This window comes from Triturus cristatus, chromosome 8 (assembly GCF_964204655.1).
Source record: "Triturus cristatus chromosome 8, aTriCri1.1, whole genome shotgun sequence".
NCBI classification, from domain to species: Eukaryota; Metazoa; Chordata; class Amphibia; order Caudata; family Salamandridae; genus Triturus; species Triturus cristatus.
The window spans coordinates 399,560,546-399,566,969 of NC_140591.1; the positions used below are offsets into that span (position 1 = coordinate 399,560,546).

At 47.9% G+C, this 6,424-nt stretch overlaps 1 pseudogene; it reads left to right on the forward strand.

Annotated features, from left to right (window-relative positions):
• Window positions 1–4,909: 4,909 nt before the first annotated feature.
• Window positions 4,910–5,284, forward strand: LOC146802183 (large ribosomal subunit protein eL32 pseudogene; annotated as a pseudogene).
• Window positions 5,285–6,424: the final 1,140 nt, after the last annotated feature.

Consider the following 6,424-nt stretch of genomic DNA (forward strand, 5'->3'; position numbering starts at 1 on the left):
TTGGCAATACCATAGCCACCCGACCCATTATCACATACAGGAGGAGCCGCAACCTCAGGGATCTCTTAGTACATAGTGACCTGAAAGATACTTCCACCACCAGAGGTATAGATTTGCAGGGCTTTCTTCCATGTGGCCACTGCAAGGCGTGCAGCAACAGCCGTTTTAGGAAAGAATTCTGGAATACCAGCACCAACAATATGATAAGTATCAAACAATTCCTGACATGTTGTAATACTTTTCTGGTATATGTATTGGAATGTCCCTGCAGGCTAAGATATGTAGGGAGTACTACCCACATGGCAAGAAAGAGAATCTTAGAGCATATGAGGGCAATCACTAACAGGGACAAGCAGTACTCCATTGCATGACCTTTTGATTCACATCATTTCTCAGACAGTGCCAAATTATCATACTATGCGATTGAACAGGTAACAGGTAACAAAAGAAGTGGCAACCGCACCCTTAGGCTCACACAATGAGAATCAAGGCACATTATCGGGATGGTCACACGCTACCCCAATGGACACAACCTTGATGAGGAAATGGCCATACATCTTCAAGAAAATTAGATACTGGCACAACTCATGACAGACAGCAAGTGACTTGTGTGACAAGATCTAGACTATTTCTGAACTTACACTAATATGAAATGTATTTCAGTCGTTCCATTGTTGCACTAATGATGTTTATCATCACAGACATGTTCTTCACTCTTTTCTCTCTTCTCTACATCTTTTGCAGGAGGAAAGGAAGGGACCATGTCTCGTGCCTGTGACAGAGGGATGCCTAACCTTTTCTTCGTGACACCATTCAGCTTCGACCATGTCCACAGATAAGACCTTTTGCACGACTATTTTGTTTTATTTAAAATATTTTTCATGTTAATGTGCACACAATAGTTGGGAGATGGGGTATAGAATTCAGACAGGTTACAGCAGTTTTTAGACACAACTTCTGGAAAACTGTTGCCACAGGAGAAAAGGGACTGTACCACACACGTGTTGATATATACCCACTAACCAGGGAACCGTGAGACACAATAAAGGAGATGCATGAGCCTCCCAGCAAGGCATATGTGCCGTGTTGCTGGACCACGAGGCTTATTACTACCATAGTTATCCCTCCCACCCAACGGGAAACACCGATAACCAAGAGGTCAAGACTGACTTCCTCCTCAGCACCGTGAGCTTACACGTATTCAATACACGTCTTTTAAACCTCCCATCATGTACATACACCGCAGCATGACACTGCAAGTTTCATATACAAATTAAACCCATTCCCACTAACCAGGGAATTCACTGATTACTACCGTGATCAGCAAGATGTGGGGAGATGAGGGTTACATATATATATATTTTGTGCTTTTTATACTAGTGAATTAACACATTTAAAAAATAAAATCAAAAATATATATGTTATATATATTTTTAATTGGCTTGCTAGAGCAAAATCTGGTTCACCTGTAGGGTCATCGCTGATTGCACTTCACGAGTAGCACCCACCATCCTCTCTCTATTTAACTTATCCTTAGCTACTGCAAAAATACAACTCACCTGGAAGGCCGACTTGGTCTCTCCAATATATATATTTTTTTAAAGCAGATCCTAAAGGTTTGCCTAATTACCGACTTGTAACTTGCTTCCGTATCACGTCCGTTGCTGCTCCAAATTTGCCAAATTTCAAAAACTCCCGAACACTTGGCTGTTTTAGGCTACTTTGGTGTTTCTGTGCTGGCGTAGTACCAAGATATCCTCTTCACAATAAGGAGCTTTAGAGGGAACACACCAGGCCACCCTCCTCTCACAAATCATCAATACACTAAAGGCCTGGTTGTCAGAAAGTCGATACATTTTCACTCTTAGGACCTGCTTCTGGCGTGGGGAGACCTATCTCTACCCACTCTCTGGCACCCTGTCCAATATAATGCAGTCCCAGAACTCTCAAATCAATTGTCTTAAAAGGAGAACGGCTATCAGTCAATCTGCAAAGCTATACAGATCCTACCCCACAGCATGTGAGTGAAAGGCACTTACTGAAAAATAAGTGAACGAGTGAGAGGGCACCTCACGTATGCAACACCAGGGAGACTACCAGCAGGTTCTCACCAGTATGCCCACGTATATCATCATCGGTTGCCCACTCACAGAGACAAAGATTATATAGGGTCCAATAGAGAGACAAAAGAACTGAAAGAAAGAATTAACTGTCCCAAAACATAAACCCCGTGAATTGCACTCAGAGATTTCTAAATTTTCTGAGTGCGCTTGGAGGTTGATCTGCTGCTCTTTGAGTCAGAGAATCTCTTGCTGCAGTTGCTCTACTTCCTCCTCCCTTGCTTGTTCTTGATCTTCAATGGAGGCCACTTGTTCGCCCACTGCATCGATGTCTCGTCTCACCTCTTTCATTTCCCTTGCAATTTCTCAATTCAGCGCCTGAAAGTCTTCCCTCAGTGTGCTGAAGAGCGTCTCCAAAAAAGCACGCATGACCGGGGCCTCATGAGAGTCTGTGTCTTGTCCTGCCTGTGCAGTGGGGGAAAGTCTCCCATCCCGCTGCCCCTCCCAGGAAGCTTGGTCAGCATTTCCTTAAGATTTCTGTCCTTCTTGCCCCTCACCGTAGACATGGTCGACCCGGCTCTCTCTGCCTCTACAGGCCGCTTCTCTCTGTTGCGTCAGTGTATGACTCTTGTCTCCAGGTGAAATCTATCTTCCGGGGTATCCGCCCTCTGCTCGATTTCCCCGGTGACTCTAGTTAGTCGTGGGCCCGTGATCAGAGTCCTGGTCCCTTGATAGTCTCTGCCGGTCCGCCGGGGGCTCTCTCAGTCGTTCCTCCTGGTGCGTGCCGGGTCCTCTCAACAATCCATGTGTTCGGCTGCCGCTGGATATCAAAGGGAGGATCCGGCCCGCTCGTCGCCTCTGAAGGCCCTGCAGCCCGTCTGCACCCCCTTGCAGCCATGTACTGCTCTGCACCTTCCTGCTGTTGGGTTGTTGCTGCGCCACTTCCTCCTTCTCTGTGGGGCTCCTTGGTAAGTTTTCCAGGGCCCGTTTTCACCCTGATGGCCCCTGCCCTTCTCTCTGAGCGCCGGTCCTTTGCGTGTGCCTGCCGTTGGCCCTTGTGCGCCGAACCATCCACTTCAGTATTCCTCCGTCTCCCTTTACCCCCTACAGGAGGCTTCCTGTATTCACGGTGTACCTTCTTAATTCTCTCTTTGCACCCTGCCCTCTAAAAGTTATTGGGCCTCCCGCCTTAGGGCCTGTGCTTGGGGTACCGTTCCTCTCGCTCCAGGTTGGCCGTGCTTGCAGCGCTGAGTTCCTGGCGTTGGGCCCTTGGGGGATGAGTGATTACCACGCAGCCTGCGACTGTGTTTCGATTACCCTCTGCCTTAAAAGTGCCCTCCTGAGCGCTTGCTGCTGTTTACCTCCATTCTCTCATGGGTCCTCACTCTGCTGCGGGCCCTTACCTCCACCAGGCCCTCTTTTGCTTTCTTTGCCAGTCGATATCTCTGGCTGCCTCGGTCTTGGGAGGGGGATACTGCTGCTCGGCTCCCTGGCATTCCCGTACCCTTGCAGGCTCTCCCTTTACTGCTCGGGTCCTCCTGCCTTGCTTGCCGCCCTGGATTCCTTGTGGTAGGCCCTTGGGGGGTGAGTGTTTATATCGCAGCCTGCGACTGCACCGAATTCGCTCTGCCTTGGGTGCCCTCCTAAGCGCTCGCAGACGATTACCCCACGCTCCCCTGGGCCCTCTCTCTGCTGCGGGCACTCGGCTCCATCAGGCCCTCTTCCGCTTTCTTTGCCAGTCGATATCTCTGGCTGCTTCAATCTGGGAGGGGGATTCTGCCGCTTGGATACCCTGACGTCCACATATCCCTAAAGGCTCTCCTTTCACTGCCCGGGCCCTCCTGAATTGCTCCGGATGCCGCTGCTGGCGTGGCTCACCCGCCGTGTGCCTCACTGCCTCAGGTGGTTAGCTGTCTGCCTGCATTCCGACTATTCGTGACATTCGAGGTGGCCCCCGTACTCACTCACCGGCACCTCTCCGGCCCCATCCAGCCGCTGGTAGGCTTTGTTGCTCTGCGGTGTGTCTCTGGCTTGAATAGGAGCTCAAAACATTCTCAGTAGGCCCGTGGCAGACCGGCTGCCATTTTCTGTTCTGTTTCCGGCCGCTCCACTCCTTGGGACTCCCTCGTTGCGCTAGTCGGGCCCCTGCCTCGATTTGCACCTGCTTACTGTTGTGGGCGAGTCCAGGCGGTATTCTCCCCCGTTGATGCGCTGTTGTAAGGGGATGCTGCTCAGATTTGGGCCGGATTGGGCATCTGGGAGCGGGGAGACAAGCGAAACACGTCTTACCCGCTTGCCATCTTGGCCACGCCCCCAGTATTTATTTTTAGACTGGCTATTCTCTGGATATGGCCCAGCAGCTCCTCCATCCATAAAGTTTTGTATAATTCTTGACAAAATAAGCATTGACAAATAGACTGGCAATTGCTGCGAGACTTTTGTCTTTGCAAATGGTTCTTTAGCTATCTGGTTTTCTAATGGTGGTCACTTATAGTCGTGCCTGGGTCTAGTTTTTGGCCCTGTATGACTCAAATCTGTTTTTTTAGTTGTCTCCCAGCTAAAATTGCCTCTGCTGCATGTCAGTGCCATAATAAATGAACAGTGGCTAGAATGGACTTACCCCTGTGCTTTGAAGTATTGTGTGCTATTGGATTTGTTGCAATACTTTGTATTTTGTCTATTTTAGTGTCTTAGGAGAAGCTGCAGCTACATTGATAAACTAAGTGCTTTTTTACTGCCACACTCATCTGACAGATACACACACCCAGTGATTGATAAGCTCTTCCTTTGGCATCTCTTCCGAGCAGGCGGACATTTTTGAGCCGCAATCATGGCTGCCCTAACCGACGATGCTTAAGAAAAGAACCAAGAAGTTCATTCATCACCAGGCTGATCGTTATGTCAAGATTAATAGTAACTGGCGCAAACCAATAGGTATTGATAACAGAGTGCGCAGGAGGTTTAAGGGCCAGATTCTGATGCCCAATATTGGTTATGGTAGTGATAAAAGGACCAAGCACATGTTACCCTCAGGATTCTGAAAGTTTCTGGTACACAATGTGAAGGAGCTGGAGGTGCTAATGATGAGTAACAAGTCCTTCTGTGCTGAGATCACCCACAATGTTTCATCCAGAAACCACAAGACCTTTGTAGAGAGGGCCGCCCAGCTCGCCATCAAACTATCAAATCCAAACGTCAGATTGCGCAGCGAGGAGAACGAATAGACTGCTCTTTCTTTGCAGCTGTTATTTGCCAAAGATAATCTCAAAGCTTTTTTGCTTTGTCACACACACATCTCACCCTTGAACACAACCATCAACTAATTTAGAACCATAGTACTATCTTCTCATTAGGACAGTATTTTAAAAGGAAGCTTTTGGACAGGTTTTAGACAGTCAAAAGAGATGGTTTCTTGGTGGATGACTGCTGCCTAGGCCCTAACTCGAGTCATGGAGGACAGCTCTAAAACACTACAAGATACTGAGACTGAGGGAGACGAAAATGGAGCAGAATCTGGAAGTGATTGTTCAATCCGCAGAGTCCCATCTGATGACTCATCTAGTGATTCTGAGGAACATAGTCATGGCAGTTGTGATGTCCCTTCGCAAGCACAATCTGTGCAGTGGAAAAACAATAGCAGGGTACACCAACCCAGAGAATAGACGTGTATGATGGCAAGCACAGACTGATTGCTCTTTTGATAGTCCCACAATTTGGTGCAGTCTCAAATTCCCCCATTCACTGCAGACGCTGGATTTAAAGTTGATACAGCAAATGTTTTGCCTATGGACTGCGGCCATCTCTTTTTGAATGTTGACTTCCTTAAGGAAACAAACAGTTTCTGCTGGAGCATGGAGGTAGTCTTAGGCTTTACTTTAGGGCATGCCAGTGGACTCCCACTTTACTTGGGGAGTTGAAGAAATTTGTGGGCCTTATGCTCAAAATGGGGCTGGTGTAAAAACGAAGCCTACAGTCCTACTGGTCTATTTGCAGTTTTGGTAACACCCTGCTTTGCACCGGTCATGAGCAGAGATAAGTTTCTGCTATTGTAGAATGTGCTGTATTTAAATGATGATTCTCCAGCATTGCCCCCAGGATCATCCAGAACATGACAGGATGTTCAGAATTCGACCTGTTGAGGAAAACTACTTGCAGTCAAATTCTCCAATAGGAGGGATGTGTACGTACTCACTACAATCCATGAGAACTTCCCTAGTCACGGTTTGGGGTCAGTTGGCCGAAGTACACAAATCCACCTGATTATAGCACGAACATGTGTGGCGTGGATAAGACCAGGTACTTCAGCCATACAACACGAGTGATAAAACTAGATGTTTACACACCTGATCTAGTTGGCAACATGC